Source organism: Zosterops lateralis, assembly GCF_965231275.1.
Source record: "Zosterops lateralis genome assembly, chromosome: 31".
NCBI lineage: Eukaryota > Metazoa > Chordata > Aves > Passeriformes > Zosteropidae > Zosterops > Zosterops lateralis.
The window spans coordinates 3,640,171-3,658,462 of NC_139791.1; the positions used below are offsets into that span (position 1 = coordinate 3,640,171).

An 18,292-nucleotide genomic window follows, 5' to 3' on the forward strand; every position below is an offset into this window, starting at 1 on the left:
CCATGATCTCCTTGCATCCACAGTGTCACAATGGACAGTTGGTTCCATGGGACCCCAGAGTGTCACAATAAACCTTTAGTTCCATGAGGTTCTGTAGTGTCACCATTGTCTCCCTGGTCCAGTGAGGCCCTTGAGTGTCACAATGGCTGCTTGGTTCTGTCAGTTTCCATAGGGTCAACAATGGTCTCCTTGTTTCTGCAGTGTCATCATGAACCCTTGGTTCCATGAGATTCAGTCTTAGTTTGAAAGACAGGTGTCTGCTAGGGAAGGCCGGAGCCTCACTTGGAACAGAGAATGTAAACACCCTACCTCTGAATCATTATAATTGTGAAATTAAGGGGGTCTCAGGAAAAAAGATATGAGAACCAGAATAACAGTTCTTTACTAGCATGTATAACAAGGCAGGCAAACAGCAATAACTGTGGCATTAACAACAAACAGAGCCAGGCCCCCAGTGAGCCCTTCTCGGCCGCGGGCAGTTTCCCCTTTGGTGCAGTTCCGGTCACAGCCAGCAGGGGCGCTGGTGGCTCCCAGTGGGCGGGGCAGGTGCGATGATTCCCCCGTGGCTGCAGGGGGCGCTGTGGCGCGGGCTCGGGGAGCGCGCGGGAATGGCGGCTGTTGGAGTCCAGGGCATCCCTCTGGGCGCCCTGGGAAGTCACAGACCTCGGTAGAGAGGCATGGGACCCAAAAAAGAGGGTCTGGGGTCTGTGCAGGGGGGTTTGCCTGGCACAGAGCCCAGGAAGACACAGACTTTGATTTTGGTCCATGAGAAAAACATCTAACACAGAGAAGAATTACAAGTCACAAATGTGTGACAGAGAGTAGTGTAGTTATCACTGTGCAGAAGATTTTGTAGTTTTGGGTTTTTAGACTGTAGATGCAAAGGGACAAGATGGTGATTTTAGGGCAGTGCCCTGGGTTCTTCTTCTTCTCCCTTGGCATCCATCTTCTTCAGTGATGTGGGCACAAAGTAGTTTCAGTGGATTGGATCAAAGTAGACACGACCCTGTTAGTATAGGTAATAGACATTGGCATAGAATTGTAAACAATGGGTACGTAGTGATCTGTATAAGAGGTAGCGACCTCCCATCACAGGGGGGAGTCGCCTTGTGTCCGAGCTGCAGTGGACATCATGGCCGGACACAGGAGGAGGGGAGTCACCTCGTGTCCAGGCAGCTGAGAACATCTTGGCCGGACACAGAGAATTGTAAGATAAGAACTAATAAACAACGCGAGAAACCAGAAAACCAAGACCTTGAGATTCCCTTCATTCTCGTGCTGAACACCGAGCACCGAGCTGAGCACAGAACACAGAGACACAGAGTCAGACAGCAGACCCCAAATCCTTCAGAGGTCAGGAGGGAAAATCACTCCCTTCGTGCCCACACGAGCCACCAGCCAGCTTTGGAATCTCGGGTGAGAAACAACCGGATTAAAACCCCGAGAATTGGCGTCCCTGGGTGGGCACAAACGGGCACGAATGGGCATGAACGGGCAGAGGTGTGGGTAGAATCGGTGCTTTCCAGTGGACACAGCAAGACCTCTGAAGGAAGGAAGACAAGCTGAGAAGACAGGGGAAGAAATCTCTAACCAGAGACGGCAGCTGATTGCAAATTCACCTCGGACGGACGAGTTCCAAGGGCCCAGGACTCGTCATCCTGAAATCTGCAGGTCGGTGATCAGGAAACCTCCGAACTGAATTTGAGAACACCTGCACTGCATTCTTCGATTTTGGTAAGAACAGTTAAATTTAGAACACGGGAGGAGACCCTCTCCCGGGAAAAATAAGGGAAAAACCTTCTCCGTGCAGCAGTAGTGTAGTGGAGAGGGAGGAAGAAACACCTCACCCGCTGGCCTGCAGCCAGTACCGGGTTTGTCTGTTGCCAGCAGCAGCATCGGGTTCTTTTGCTGGCCGGCAGCCAAGCAGGTTCTTTCGTCTGTTATCAGCAGACGGGTCTCATACACCTCTTACAGGAGGTGGGGAAGGGGAGAGCCATCAGCTTCCTCTGGGATTTAATAGGAAAGGAGAGATACCAGCACCCTCAGGATTACCGCAGGGAGGTCAAAAAACCCTCGAGACAGGAGAGTCAGCAGATCTCCTTGAGTTTAGTACAGAAAAGTCACCAACTTTCCCTGGGTTTGCCACAGTCCTCAGGAATTCAGTCCCAGAAATTCGTCTCGGGAAAGTCAAAACTTCTAATCCATCCCAAGACAAGGGCATGCTTGTTTTCGAGGCATGTTCCGTGAGCACGGGACACTTGCCGCAGCAGTGGGGGAGGGAGAAGTGAGACAAAGTGCATCCAGGAGTTTTTTCAGCCCCCCTCAGACACAGCGCGTTCAGACACAGCCTGAAAGTTTTCCACTGCCCTTTCCCCTTCAGCGCAGGGACAGACAGAGAGAGGGGGGAAGGGGGAGTGGAGGAGACACCGGGAAAACAGGGAAAACAAGCCCAGATCGCGTCAGTGGTGAGAGATAACACTGCGGCGTGTGCGCGAAAGCGATCGCGATGGGGGCAGCCGGGGAGTGCCCCGTGTCGGGACAGCGTGGGCTGCGGGGGCGGCGCGGGCGGAGCAGGGCCTGTGTCGCGGAGCGCGAGTGAGGAGCCGGAACAGGCAGAGTTGGAAACTACAAACCCCAGAAAGCCTTGCGACTAGTGCATGCGCAGTGGCAGAGCCAAGATGGACGGCGCAAGTGCAAACCAGGAAACTACAAATCCCAGAAAGCCTTGCGGCAGGCAGAGAGCAAGTGGGATGCAGCTGGAGCAGTGGGATCGCTCCAGGCGGGACAAACCCCGACAGAGAGCGAGACGCGGGCAGCGCCGGGGCGGCACAGGCAGTGCCGAGGCAGGTGGTGCCAGCGCAGGCAGGACCGGGGCAGGCAAAGGCAGAGCAAGCAGAGGAGGCGTGGCCAGGGCGGAGAATTTCTCCAAGGAGCCACCCCCTCAGAGCGAGCGCTGCAGAGCCTGACCCCGCCCACAAGCGGCACTTTGACATTGTCAGTCCAGTTCCCTCAAGTTTTCCTTTCAGCAAAAGGTAGCCAGGTTTCCCTTAAATTCACTGCACACATCCTTTCTTCATTTATCCTTCGGCTACATGCTGGGTTTACCCTTTTCTTAGAGTTTTAAGGTCTCCACTCCTCATCCAGGAGAGGGAGGGTTTTTCTTAAGCAGTGCTGCACAGGGATCATGTGCAGCAACAAGAGTTTTAAGGTTCCCACTCCTCATCCAGGAGAGGGAGGGATGCCGGGGAAGGCAGTAACCCTCGGGGTTAGGAGGGGCTGCATTCAGGCAAAATAATAATTCAATTAAAGTTACAGGTTTTATGAATTCAGAAGCAGAGATCCGGAAATCATTGGATGTTTGCAAAGCAGCTGCACGATCAGAAGCAAAAGACCTGTTGTCATGACATGGAAAAGGATTTTTGATTATAGTGTTGATGTATTTGGATCCAAGTTGATTTGTGTTTTAGTATTGTATTGACATTAGAATTGATTTCTATGTGGTTTTAAGTTTAAGATTTGTTAAGTAAGCAAAGCTGAATTTAAGATAAGGATTGATAAAGTTTAAGTGATAGATTTATATTCTATAAATTTAAAGTTTTATCGTATGTAGGTTTTAAATGTATTTTAGGTTAAGATAAGTTAAATAAGTTAAGTATATTAAGTTATAAGATAGATAAGATAAATAAGTTAAGAGAATAAGTTTTAAGAGAATAAGTTAAGTTTTAAGTTAAGTAAGTTAAAGTTAAGATAATAAATAAGTTAAAATAATAAGGTAATAATTAAGATACGTTGGTAAAATAAGATAAGTTTAAGATAATAAGTTTTAAGTAATAAGTACTGTGAATTGTATCATGATACATTTCAAAATTCTTCTTTATGTTCTTTAGTTGCTTAAGCATTTCATAATTGTTGTTGTTAAGAGCTCTGTTCTGAAAATGTATTAAAGGATATTACTCTAGATAAGGCCAGGGTTTTGGCCACACCTTGACTTTAACTAGAGGAGAGATGTGTTCATCAACAAGCCCAGATGTTGCATGTGAAACTTTTCCTGATGGATTTCAGGTTTTAATAAGAGTTGTGCATTTTCCATCAAAGTACAGTTTTCTACTAACCTATGGCAAAGAAGTAGCTTTTGTTTCTGCAGATAGGGGATTTCTGCACAAGTGAATTTCTGCAAAGAATGTGGAAATCATGTCAAGCGCAGAAGCTCTGACGGCTTCAAGAGTGGAAAAGAAAGCATGCAGATGTGAACCAGTGTCAAGATTGCAGACATCTTTCATTCTGCGTGCAAGGACTTACATCTTGCGTTTTCTTTTCCTTCTGTATTGCATGAATTTGTCAGATGGTTCAGAATCAATTCACGAGAGCACAGAGAGGTTGGGAAATGGAGTGAACAAACTCAGAGAAGAAACCAGATCACGGATGAATGGCATGTCTGATTTCTTCAACCTTTCACGGTTGTGGAAGAAAATTTTGAAAAAAATTGTATGTATTTTATTGAGACTTGTAATTCTTCTCATGATCAAGTCGTGTTTGCTTTAATGCATATGGCAAAGCAGCCAAAGAGGTGTTTTTTGTGAAAACAAAGGGGGGAGATGTTGGAGTCCAGGGCATCCCTCTGGGCGCCCTGGGAAGTCACAGACCTCGGTAGAGAGGCCTGGGACCCAAGAAAGAGGGTCTGGGGTCTGTGCAGGGGGGTTTGCCTGGCACAGAGCCCAGGAAGACACAGTCTTTGATTTTGGTCCATGAGAAAAACATCTAACACAGAGAAGAATTGCAAGTCACAAAGGTGTTACTGAGAGTAGTGTAGTTATCACTGTGCAGAAGATTTTGTAGTTACGGATTTTTAGAATGTAGATGCAAAGGGACAAGATGGTGGTTTTAGGGCGGTGCCCTGGGTTCTTCATCTTCTCCCTTGGCATCCATCTTCTGCAGTGACGTGGGCACAAAATAGTTTCAGTGGATTGGATCAAAGTAGAAATGACCCTGTTAGTGCAGGTGATAGACATTGGCATAGAATTGTAAACAATGGGTACGTAGTTATCTGTATAAGAGGTAGCGACCTCCCATCACAGGGGGGAGTCACCTCGTGTCCGAGCTGCAGTGGACATCATGGCCGGACACAGGGGAAGGGGAGTCACCTCGTGTCCAGGCTGCTGTGAACATCTTGGCTGGACACAGAGAAAAGTAAGATAAGAACTAATAAACAACGCGAGAAACCAGAAAACCAAGACCTTGAGACTCCACATCATTCTCTCGTGCCGAACACCGAGCACCGAGCTCAGCACAGAACACAGAGACACAGAGTCAGACAGCAGACCCTAAATCCTTCAGAGGTCAAGAGGGAAAATCACTCCCTTCATGCCCACACGAACCACCAGCCAGCTTTGGAATCTCGGGTGAGGAAACAACCAGATTAAACCTCGAGACCGTAGGGTCGTGGCTTCCCCTCTCCACTAAGTGCCCTTCCTGAGGGATAACTCACACAAAGTTGGTAGACATGGAACTGAAAGCACACAGGAAAGGCCCTCTGCCTCAAAGTGATCCTTCTGGGTGCTGGAGGGTTACTGCATCACCCCTGGCAGCACCACTGACCAAAAAGCAGCGTGCTCACACAGGGGCAGCTGACAAAAGACTGTACTCTTTGTAATCCAAAGACAGTCACGTCAGGGGTCCCAAGGGTGGGGGCCCCCACATTGGGCCCCAGCTGACGCAGTGCCAGAGTCATGGCTGGCTCCCGCAACTACGCCAAGAGTGGGCTGCTCCCCAAAACCAATCAGGAATACAGCTTAGAGCAGATGCTCTACAGCACAGATACTACAGGGCGCAGGAGACAAAGATGAGGGAGAGGCTTCTCATGTAGAATCCAAGGCAGTTTATTCCAAAGGAGGGTCCAGGGACAAAAAGACCTTGAACACCTCTGTGCATTACCTTATAAACCACTAAGATCCTGGGGGAGGATACCAATTTTGGACCAATGAGGGTGATAGCATAGGGTTAAACTGATTCCTGAAGTAGCAAGGGCCCGAGAACAGGGGATCGGCTCCACTGTAACCAGGATGTTATTCCATGCTATTGTTTTAAATGTAGTATAACTTTGCTCAGGTGGTGGGGGGAGAAAGGGGGGAACACTGCGAGAACATACAGACCTTAAAAGAATAAAGTTCAGTCAGGAGGATCTGTACCGATATAATCATTAGTATGACGCATGCTAGAATTGTCGATTGTGATATTAGTTTGGTAATTAAATATGATTATTTTCTCCAACCAGAATCTTGAGCAAGAATCACACAGACCATTGTTCCTCGGGGTGGAATCAATGGAACAATGGGGTTTAATGATTAACACAAATCCTTACGTAACAAGAAAGGTATAGAATTGTATTCATTTAGCATGTTGGACAAGCCAAGATTTGAGTCATCTGTCCAGACCCCTCGGCTTCCAGAGCTCTGAAATAAAGCACCGCACACAATTTTGTGATTGTGCGTTTTTTCCTCCACTAAAAAGGGAACAGTTGAAGAGGAATTAAGGGCAGGGTTTACAGAGCTTCAAGCAGTTGGGAGACTTGAGGGAAGGGAACTGTTTGCATAAACCAATAGGGCTTCGAAGGTTATGGGATTTCCAAGGTGAATTTCCAGGCAGGGTTTTGGCTTGAGGGAGGATTGACAACTGGGTATGGTGACATACAAAGAATGATCTGGAACAAGGGGTAGTTTTGAGATGCGATAGACAGTGGGGTAAGAGCGCAAAACTTGGTGAAAAACCAGTAATATAGAAAGGGGATAATGGAACAAACCACAGGGAACAAACACAACACAACAAGGATGAGCTCACAGGCCTGTAGAGCAGCTTCTGCCTTCAGAGAGATGGAAGCTTGCTTGGCAATGGCCCTGCTCACCTTGTTTCCTCTACAGATCTGCTCTGAGAAGGTGAAGCTCATTCTCTGCAGTCTCTGACAATTCCTGTACATCTTCTTCCAGACCTGGAGTTCTTTGGGAGAGCAGCTGGAGGTTCTCCTTCAACCTGTATTCCAGGGCCCATGCAATTTCCCCCTTTTTCTTTCCTGTGAAAAAAAGAATGATGTCACTGGGTCACTGATGTTCCTTTCTTGAGCAGGAGAACAGCTATCAGACAAAAGGAATTGCCAGAGGAATTTAATGTCCCTGACAGAGGGTCTCTTCTCAGGGTTCTCCTGTGCATTTGGTTTTTCCTTCCTCATTCCCCCTTAGAAATCCTCACCTCACAGGAATTCCATTCAGCCACAAAGGCACAATCTGAAAATAGTTTTTCCTTTCCATTCAGGCTTTTAGAAGGGAGGGGACAAGAAACCAAGAGCAAATTTTCAACCCATTTTCAACCTTTCATTTGTGCTTTCTGTAGCTCAATAAATAGAGCTCCAGCTTGGAAAAAGTGGGCCCACAGGTTTAATTCTAAGCCCACAATGGCTTCAGCCAGCAGGAATTCCAGGGGTTTCCCTGGACTTTCCTGGGCTGCTCCTGGCCATGGCTTTGCTGGCTGCAGCTGCAGCAGGAACAGGAGCCATGGGCAGGGAAGGCTGATTGTTCCTTAGCTTTCCCTGCCCTGGGGACAAGAGGCTGTTCCCAACACACTTTGTGTCCTGCCTGAGCCAGGCCCGGGGGCACAGTCTGGGGCCAGCCACGTGTCGTGGTTTAGGATGAATTAGAGGAGAACCTCCAAAAGGAGTCCCCTATAAACAAACCTTCACCACCCCTCCCCAAAGCCCTGGGTTTGGAAAGGAATTCCTTGGAGGAAAAGTGGAAAAAAACTGTTTATTGACAAATGAAAAAAAACCACTGCCCAACACAAGGGAAAAGGAAACAACTTTGCAGATGGTACTCAAGTGGTGCTGTGAAGGGAGGGCGCAGAGCTTCTTTCATGGGCCCCGGAGATCCCCAGATATTCTCAGGTCAGGTCCAGAGTCAGTCCAATGAACTTTGGGCGGCGGGGGGAAAAGGGGAAAAAAAAAGGGAAAAAAAAAAGAAAAAAGAAAAAAAACGGAAGCAGCGAAAGCCAGCAAAAGCCAAAATCCAGCCAGCAGTAGAAGCAAAAGAAGCAGCAGAAGAAAAAGCAGCAGCAGCAGCAAAAGCAGTCCTGCCGCAGCAAAACAGCCGGCCGAAGTGGGAGGCAGCTGTTAGACATAAAAATGTAGTCATGACTTGCATAGGAGGCACCGTCAACCCAGGACACCAGGCCACATTGGTGTCTGTGCCCCAGCTGACTCCTTCCCTCCCCAGCACCAGCTCCTGCAGGCAGAGCTGCTCTGCACAGGCCCTGCGCTCACAGACACATCCAGGCTGTGCTCAGGGAAGCTCCTCTCCCTGCTGATCATCCCTAGGGAAACAAGGCTGATCTCACGTGTGCCCCAGCATGGCACCAGCAGTGGGGCAGCAGGAGAAGGGCAGTGGGCAAAGGCAGAGAGATGGGAACAGGACTTCTAGAGGGAGGAACCTTAACAAGTATCTGGCATTGAGAGACTCCCAGCACACACCCTCTGCAAAGAGGAGGGACAGGAGAGGGACTTTGACCACGTGCACCTGCAGAGAACACTTCAGCATGGAGGTGTTTCAGTGCCATGGATCACAGGAGCTGTTCTCCCTGAAAGGACTGTCCCTCCCCATCCCCTCTGAGGAGCTGAGCAGGGTGAGCTCAGAGGGTGTTTGGTCTGTAGAGCAGCTTCTGCCTTCAGAGGGATGGAAGTCTGCTTGGCAATGGCCCTGCTCACCTTGCTTCCTCTCCAGGTCTGCTCTGAGAAGCAGAAGCTCATATATAGTATCCTCCGGCCATTTCTGCATATCTTCTTCCAGAGTTCGAATTTTCTGTGAGAGCTGCTGGAGGTTCTTCTTCAACCTGTATTCCAGGGCCCATGCAATTTCCTCCTCTTTGTTTCCTGTGAGAAAAGAATGATGTTCTCTCCTTGAGCAGGAGACCATCTATCTGACAAAAGGAATTCCCAAAGGCTCTGATTCACTATCCCTGACAGAGGGTCTCTTCTCAGGGCTCTACTGTGGGTTGGGTTTTTTCCTTCCTCATTCCCCCTTAGAAATACTCACCTCACAGGAATTCCATTCAGCCAGAAAGCCATAATCTGAAAATGGTTTTCCCTTTCCATTCAGCATTTACCAGGGAGGGGACAAGAAACCAGAGCAAATTTTCAACCTATTTTCACCCTTTCATTTGTACATTATGTAGTTCAATAAATATGTGTCCGGCTTTAAAAAGTGAGCCACAGGTTTAATTCTAAGCCCACAATGGCTTCAGCCAGCAGGAATTCCAGGGGTTTCCCTGGACTCTCCTGGGCTGCTCCTGGCCATGGCTTTGCTGACTGCAGCTGGAGCAAGACCAGGAGACATGGTCAGGGAAGGCACAGGCCCTGTGCTCAGAGACACATCCAGGCTGTGCTCAGGGAAGCTCCTCTCCCTGCTGATCATCCCTAGGGAAACAAGGCTGATCTCACGTGTGCCCCAGCATGGCACCAGCAGTGGGGCAGCAGGAGAAGGGCAGTGGGCAAAGGCAGAGAGATGGGAACAGGACTTCTAGAGGGAGGAACCTTGATAAGTATCTGGCATTGAGAGACTCCCAGCACACACCCTCTGCAAAGAGGAGGGACAGGAGAGGGACTTTGACCACGTGCACCTGCAGAGAACACTTCAGCATGGAGGTGTTTCAGTGCCATGGATCACAGGATCTGCTCCCCAGGGAAGGACTGTCACTCCCCATCCCCTCTGAGGAGCTGAGCAGGGTGAGCTCACAGGGTGTTTGGCCTGCAGAGCAGCTTCTGCCTTCAGAGGGATGGAAGTCTGCTTGGCAATGATCCTGCTCACCTGGGGTCTTCTCCAGATCTCCTCCGAGAAGCAGAAGCTCATACATAGTATCCTCTGGCCATTTCTGCATATCGTCTTCCAGAGTTTGAATTCTTTGAGAGAGTTGCTTGAAGTTCTTCTTCAACCTGTATTCCAGGGCCCATGCAATTTCCCCCTCTGTGTTTCCTGTGAATAAAGAATGATGTCACTGGGTCACTGATGTTCCTTTCTTGAGCAGGAGAACAGCTATCAGACAAAAGGAATTGCCAGAGGAATTTAATGTCCCTGACAGAGGGTCTCTTCTCAGGGTTCTCCTGTGCATTTGGTTTTTCCTTCCTCATTCCCCCTTAGAAATCCTCACCTCACAGGAATTCCATTCAGCCACAAAGGCACAATCTGAAAATAGTTTTTCCTTTCCATTCAGGCTTTTAGAAGGGAGGGGACAAGAAACCAAGAGCAAATTTTCAACCCATTTTCAACCTTTCATTTGTGCTTTCTGTAGCTCAATAAATAGAGCTCCAGCTTGGAAAAAGTGGGCCCACAGGTTTAATTCTAAGCCCACAATGGCTTCAGCCAGCAGGAATTCCAGGGGTTTCCCTGGACTTTCCTGGGCTGCTCCTGGCCATGGCTTTGCTGGCTGCAGCTGCAGCAGGAACAGGAGCCATGGGCAGGGAAGGCTGATTGTTCCTTAGCTTTCCCTGCCCTGGGGACAAGAGGCTGTTCCCAACACACTTTGTGTCCTGCCTGAGCCAGGCCCGGGGGCACAGTCTGGGGCCAGCCAGGCCACATTGGTGTCTGTGCCCCAGCTGACTCCTTCCCTCCCCAGCACCAGCTCCTGCAGGCAGAGCTGCTCTGCACAGGCCCTGCGCTCACAGACACATCCAGGCTGTGCTCAGGGAAGCTCCTCTCCCTGCTGATCATCCCTAGGGAAACAAGGCTGATCTCACGTGTGCCCCAGCATGGCACCAGCAGTGGGGCAGCAGGAGAAGGGCAGTGGGCAAAGGCAGAGAGATGGGAACAGGACTTCTAGAGGGAGGAACCTTAACAAGTATCTGGCATTGAGAGACTCCCAGCACACACCCTCTGCAAAGAGGAGGGACAGGAGAGGGACTTTGACCACGTGCACCTGCAGAGAACACTTCAGCATGGAGGTGTTTCAGTGCCATGGATCACAGGAGCTGTTCTCCCTGAAAGGACTGTTCCTCCCCATCCCCTCTGAGCAGCTGAGCAGGGTGAGCTCACAGGGTGTTTGGCCTGCAGAGCAGCTTCTGCCTTCAGAATGATGGAAGCCTGATTGGCAATGTCCTTGCTCACCTGGGGTCTTATTCAGGTCTGCTCTGAGGACATCAAGATAAGATTTTTTGGACTCCTGCAATTGTGTGAAAGATTTCTTCAGGGTTTTCATTTTATCCTTGAACTCCTGGATGGCTTTTTCTATCTTACATTCCAAGGCTTTTCTGGTCTCCTCTATCTTTTTTTTTTTTTCTGTAGAAAAAGATTGATGTCAGTGGGAATCTGACATTGCTTGTTTCATGGGGAGACCACCACCCCTGCCTGACAATGATGAGATCCTCTGTTTAAAACTCTCTTCTTGAGGGTCTCTTCTTGGGTCTTCCTACAGGTTGGTTTTTTGGTTTCCTCTCCTCCAGGCTGTCCTGGTCTGTCCTGTGCTGGGAAAAGCCCACAGCTGGGACATCTCTGCACCTGGGGTCCTGGGGTCCTGGGCATCTGTATGGAGATGGGCAATACAACAAAGGACTGGCTGGAGGCCTTTGGAAATGGGAATTTATGGACAGCTGGGATTGTTTGTTCTGACTGCACCAAGACCTCATGCACGACAGTCCTCTGGATCTCCTTCTTGCTTGGCAGGAGTTTCCAGGTAGTGTGGGCAAGGCCTGGCACACACCTGCAGAGAAAGGCTTCTGCCTTTTGTCCCTGTAGCTAAGCCCAGGATGAGATTCCTCCTTTAGTGCTCCAAGAGAGGAAAGGAAATCCCAGAAGTGATGTGCTATGTCTTTGAAATCATTACCAATTGTGAGGAACACCCCTGTTAGAGTAGGACATGTCTCTGGTCAAAGAACATCACACCTCTGACCAAACTGATCCCACCCCAAAGGCCAGGCCTTCTGCTGTGCTCTGAAGGGGTTCTGCAGGCAACATCCTCAGGGGAGAGACCTCCATAGCCTCACTTCTCTCAGGGATAACACATCCCATCCCAAGGATGCCCAAGGATGGCCACAGACAAGAGGAATGGGATCCAGAGCACTTACTGTATATGTTGTATGCCATTTTTGCGTCTTTCGCAAAGAGATACAAACCAGCGAACGGTACTGGACATCAGGTACATAGGAAAATAAAATGAAAAAGAGGACCTTTAACAAGGGCTTTTCCCCAAGGAACTCCAGGACCGCACTGAGCAGGTTCTGGGGCAGAACACATCCCACAGCCAGCCCAAGAACCATGAGTTTGTGTGGACCAGGAGCCCCACAGCAGTGCTGGGGGGTTTCTGACCCTCGGCGTCCAGTGAGACTTTCCTGGGCCAGGAAGCTGCCTCAGCTGCCACAGCCCTCAGGCACCTCAGTCCCACCAGAGCACAGCCACCCACGAGAAGGTGAGACTCCTCTGCCTCACACTCCAGGAGCGGAGAGGGAGCTCCCAAGTCCCTTCACTGTCCCTCAGCACATTCATTTCAGCCTGACTCCCCAAAGCCTTGCTCAGCAATACCCCCTGCTACAGTAGGACATGTCTCTTCTTGAAGAAGTTCACCCCTCTGACCAAACGATCCCACCCCGAAGACCAGGCCTTCTGCTGTCCTCTGGAAAGGGTTCTGCAGGCAACGTGCTCGGGGGAGAGACCTCCACTGGCCTCACTTCTCTCGGGGTTAACACATCCCATCCCAAGGGTTCCCAAGGACGGCCACAGACTAGAGGATCCATGAGTCCACACTTACAGACTCAAACTGGCCTCCTTGGACACGCTGCCATGAACTCTTTTTTTTTTTTTTTTTTTTTTTTTTTACTCTGTCACATGAGAAGAAAAAAGAAAAATGAAAAAGTGGAATCTTTGCTATGTTATTTCCCTAAGGACTTAAAAAAATGCACTGAAGAGCTTTTTGGGACACATATGTGCCTTATACTACTCAAACCTCTGATCCACTCAGGGTTTTTTTAAATTACTTATTTTCCCTTCCATCACTGTCTAAACAGAAGTAATACTTATGTTACTTACATAAGTACTTTCCAAAACGTTGATCCATGTTCTTGTTTCTGATCTCCTGTTTCTTTTTTTCAAGGTTCACTCTGAAATGCAAGGGAAAAGAGAGACAAAATCTCTGTGGTGAGCACAGGACTAGAGAAGATAATGCAGTTGATAAGATGTTCTGCTGTACTCCCAGCTGGTCCCTCTCCCCTCTAGTCTGCTCTGGAGCTCTGAGAATTCTCACAGGCACATACATCATCTCCCTTGGTCTGACCTTCTGCTTTTGCAGAGTGCAGAACCTGGTGTTCAGCTCCAGCCACAATTTTCCACAGAGGTAAGAGATCATTTTCCATTCCTTCAGGCTCAAATCCTGGAGGTTATCCTGACCAACTATAAAGAAATCTATGGAGAAAGGAAAAGTGACCTGGCTGGCTGGCAGATGCCCACCAAACTTCTCTCACTCCCCCCCCCTCAATGGGACAGCAGGAAAAAATACAACTGAGGAGCTCACGTAGAGCCTGGGACATCCCTCACCAGTTGCCATCATGGGCAAATCAGACTCAACTTGGGGACAATTGCTTTGCTTTCTCTGCAATTCCCAGTAGAGCAGCAAACTGAGTAACACAGACAAAACTGAAACCACCTCACTCCCACTGCCCCCTCCTCCTGGTTGTGAACACACCTGGTGCAGGGGGCTGGGGGCAGCTGCAGTGCCAGATGCAGGTTGAGCTCCAGGTGGGAGCCTGAGACAAGAGTCCGTGAACTGCCAACAAAGCACAACAAAGGGCACCAAGAGTGGTGGCACAGCTGGGGAAGGGACACTGAGGGACCCAGCAGGAGCCGAGGACTCAGGAGGAAGACCCAGATTTGAGCCTTGGGCACGTAGACTGTGAGGGGATAAAACTGAGGGGTTCCTTTGTTGAAGGATCAGCTCAGGCTGCTCCTGTGTTACTGCACTGGGAATAAATGGCTTTATGGAATCAGACACCTGAGACTCTGCTGTGGGAAACCTGGGCTGGAACCAGAGAGGACACAGAGGCTGTGTGGCACTGGGGGATGTGAGGAGTCCTGCAGGGCCCATTGGGGCACTGGAGCCACTGCTGTGGAGAGGATCCGGTCCCAGCACTGAACATCTCTGGTGGCTGCAGTGTGATGGCCAGAGAGCCTCAGGAATGGTCAGACTGGGAAGGTTCCTTGACCCCCTCTTCTGCAGAGCTGGCTGCAGAAATACAGCCTCTCTGACCCTTCCAACAGAGCCGCCTGTCCCTTCTCACCGCAGCCATCAGAGGACAATGACGACGTGAAGGCAGGAACAGGGACTGCTCAGGAGTGAGGAAAGGTGTGCTCAGGGCACAGCACACAGCTGTGCTTTGCTCTCCCTCTCTTGCCCTCCATTTCCCTGTGCTGTCTGCTCCCTGTGACTTTTTTTTTTTCTTTGCTCAGGGCCTTTTTCCAGAGAAGGAGGAGGACCGTCACTGAATTAAGGAACCCCTTGCCAGAAGCTGCTGCAGGTCAAGAAAGCTTTCCTGGTGTTCAACGGGAGTCACAGGCCCAGGGCCCACGGCTGTCACTCGGGTCCAACCCCAGGACTGAACCCTGCTCTATTTCCTCCCACTACCTTTTCCTATTTTTCTCTGGTCTGAAAGGAGGGAAAGAATAGAAATGGCATAAAACACTCAATATTTGAGGGGTTTTTCTCCTGAAAGCAGAGCAATAGAGTGATGGCTTCTTAAACAGTCACAATGAATAGATGATGTGCACGTGGAGCTGTCATGAATTTGCCTCTGCTATTGTGAACACAGACATTTACCTCAGATCACCACTCATGGAATGATGGATATCCTTCCAGGAATGGGTCACCCCACTTCTCACAGTCAGAGACAAATTGTTCTCTATGATGTCTCTCATAATTAGAAGGAGCCCTGACAACTGGTTTAGACAGGAACATTATTTTATGCAAGGCCAGATCTGCAATCCTGAGCCAAAGCTGAAGCTTTAGGAAAAAAAAGGAGGAGAGGGGAGGAGAAGGAAAAAGAAAATGAAGGGAGGAGAACAGGGCGGAGAAGGGAGGAGAAAGAAAAAGTACAGCCAGAAAAAAAAAAAAAAAGAAAAGGGAAAAGAAACTCTTTCTTCTGCATTGTCAGCGATGTCTGTGTTGGCCAGAGATCAACAGAGTCTGGTCTGCAAACAGAGGCCAAATAAATTAGACATTTTGAATTATGCATTGACTCTAGTACAACGTTAATACCAGTGTTTGAGCTAAATCCAGAAAGACTGTATGAGTGGTGGTGAAAACTCATTATGCTCTGGTTGGGGTTCCTAAGATGAGATATTGTTTTAATTTTTATATTACTAAGTCAAACTCAATGAAACAATAAGTCATTATATTTTCAGATTTAAAATTTATCCAATCAGCTAAGACCAAAGAAACAAACAATTGCCCATAATGAAATCATGGCACCCAGGCTGTGCCTAATCAATATGCTACTTACTTTTTACTTTTCTCCCAGTTAATGTGCAGCAAGAGTCACGGCAACAACTTTTGCTATCAGATAGAAAAACATTAAATATATAAGGCCCGAATTGACAAATTTTTCTCTTTGTAGGAATGAATTAGGTACTGGATTCATATCTGTAGATTGTGAGCAGGAAGGGACAATAGACTTTGAATGGGAATTCTATGAAATATTAACTTTGTGGTCTCCCTCCAACCCTTCTTGACTGACACCCCCCCACCCTCTGCAGCACAGCTGGGCCTGGATGAGGCAAAGGCACTGAAAGCCCTGAGGGCTCTGGAGGGCAGCAGGGCTCCTTCAAGCCTCAGCAAAGCCCAGTGAAGGCCCGAGGATGGCCCAGGGAGCAGTGTCCTTTTCCCATTCAATTCTCTCTGGCAGAACTGGACATGGCCCTTGAGGGGCCCCAGCAGTGCCCAGCCCAGGAAGATGGTCACTGCCCATGAAATCTTGTGAGGAGGGGGTGTCCCTGCTGTATATTGCCAATAGCGATTCCATTGGCCTTGCCCAGAGGGGAGACTGCAGGTGCAGATTGCTCTGCTGCAGATACTTCTGTTTGGGCAGAGCGACACTTCTGTTGTTGGTTTTGTTGCTGCAGACACTGATATTCTTAAGGAAATGCCACCAACACCTGGAGGACAGCTGGAGGGTTCCCACCTCAGTGACCCACCAGTGCAGTGGTTCCTGACTGCCACGGTGCCTGTGTCGCTGGGCAGGAGTGGTGTAAATGTGCTGGGCAGAGGGGTCAAACCCTTCCCCTGGCTGTGCTCCTGCTCACTCAGCCCAGGGTGCCTTGGCTTTCTTTGCTGCTGGCTCACGTGCTCCACCTGCCATGTGCTGCCTCTTCACCCTGGAGCTCGGTCAGTTCAGCCAAGAGCCTCAGGAGATGAGTGCTTTATTCATGGCTCCTTGGAAAGACCATTCCTGCCCTTGGCTGCCCTTAGGGCCTATCAGATTTCCTCAGCTCCTTCACCCTTTGCAGCTGCTGCTCCTGCCACCACCTGGTTCAGCCCCCCAAATTCATCAAAGTCTTCTCCTCTGCAGCCCCAGCTCTGTGCTCTGCTGCTGGCCTGAGTCCCTGCCCTTTGGTGCCTGGGACACCACTGTTTCCTGGCTGTGACAGCCCAAGCTGGCACTGATGAGCACATCCCTGACCAGCTCTTCCTCGTGGGGCAGGACCAGGTCCCCGTGAGCACCCCCCTCCCTATTCACCTACCAGGCAGCTCTGCTAAGGCATCATTCCAAGGTCCCCCACGCTGCTGGAACCCTTTGCTTTGCCTGGCCATGAATGCCAGGGCAGTTGCCATCCCCCACAGGAACCTGCTCCCTGGCCTGGAGACTCCTCCAGGTTGCTCCCAGAGCTCTTCTGCCAACTCTCCCTGATGATCAAGGAGTTTCTAAACTGCCAAGACAGTGTCCCCCCTTTCTGACTCCTCCACTGCTCACTCACACAAGTCAACCTCTGCCTGTCTTGCGGAGGGGCTCCATGTATCCCAGATGCTCTCCACACCTCCCATCCTCATCCTCCCTGGCACTCCCTGTGGCAGAGCCTCTCCCCTTCCACTGCCTTCCACCAGCACTCAGGCACAGCCTTTCAAACCATTCAGGGATGGTTTTGGCTCAGAAAAAACCCAAATGTAGGCAACTTCCGCGATCAAAACGAGCAATTTTGGATTGTTCGGAGCTCCGAAACCCCAATTCAGGAGCTTTTGGGCTCAGAAACATTACTTTCTGGAGCAGAAGGAGCAAGCCGTGGGGAAACAGGGGAGCAAGGGGCTGGCGCTTACCTGGGACAAGGCTGGGAAGAGGCAGCTCTGCGGTGGGGTGCGAGCACGACGGGGCTCGTCCCGCTCTTCCTCGCCGCTCCTCCCGGTTATATCTCATCTGCCTGCTCCCGCTCCCACCCCCACGGGCTCCCCCCTCCTCCCCCCAGCACATTTCTCGGTTTTACACCCATTTCCCGTAAATCCCCAGAAAAGTGAAAGTGAAAATGCTCCGATCAGCGATCAGCTCCCTGGGCTGGGTGGGGGGAAATGGGCACAGCCAGCGGCCCCTCCCTGCTCCTGGAGGCCTCCCGGAGGCACCGGGAATGCACTGGGAGGGGACTGGGAGCAGTGGGAGACCACCCACGGTCTGGTGGCAAACAGGGCACATGGCTTGAGTTAGGGGCGTCAGGGCTCTGGAACACTGATTTCGGGAATGTCATGGCTTAGAAAACCTCTGCTTCATTCGTTTGGGTGCTGCAATGGTGATGTAAGAGCTTTGGAACCGAAAGAGGCCAGCGGGGGGGGGGGCGGGGGAGGGGGGCGGGCCCTGGGGCTCTAGAACACTGATTTTGGGAGGGTTTTGGCTATAGGAAAAAAACAACTTCGGGAGCTCTGAGTCTCAAAGAAAGCAATTCAGGGGTATTTTGAACTCAGAAACAGCAATTTAGAGAGATCTGGAGCTCAGAAACACCCATTTAAGGTTATTTTGGTGTCTGAAACACCAATTTAGGGAGCTGAGAAACACTCATGTAGGGAAGATTTGGGCTCAGAAGTATCAAATGAAGAGGTTTTGGCCTCCAAGATCAAAAACCTGTTTGGGGAGGGTTTTGCTCACAAGGGCTGGAATACAAGTATGGGGAGACCCAGCAGTCTGACTATATCACACTGCCCAAACCCACCACAGCAAGTGCTGTGTGCCTGTGCTGGTGAGAACCACCAGTGGATGACTGCAAACATACCCTGTGTCCCTTGTCACTGCCTGGGGACGCTGTCC

The 18,292-nt window shown here is 50.0% G+C and overlaps 2 long non-coding RNA genes across 3 annotated transcripts in view; one reads left to right on the top strand and one right to left on the bottom strand.

The window, feature by feature from the left end:
* LOC310920682 overlaps nucleotides 1-18,292 on the top strand; it is a 241,096-nt gene that overhangs the window by 170,320 nt on the left and 52,484 nt on the right. The gene's annotated exons all lie outside the window — the stretch shown is intronic.
* LOC310920808 lies at nucleotides 9,986-17,419 on the bottom strand. 2 transcript variants are annotated; one of them, XR_014592038.1, is made up of 4 exons: nucleotides 17,320-17,419; nucleotides 13,050-13,120; nucleotides 12,092-12,151; nucleotides 9,986-10,007 (listed from the first exon to the last, which is right to left on the bottom strand). It is a non-coding gene; the product is annotated as an uncharacterized lncRNA (long non-coding RNA). The 2 variants fall into 2 exon arrangements; XR_014592039.1 differs by lacking the exon at nucleotides 17,320-17,419 and adding an exon at nucleotides 13,702-13,738.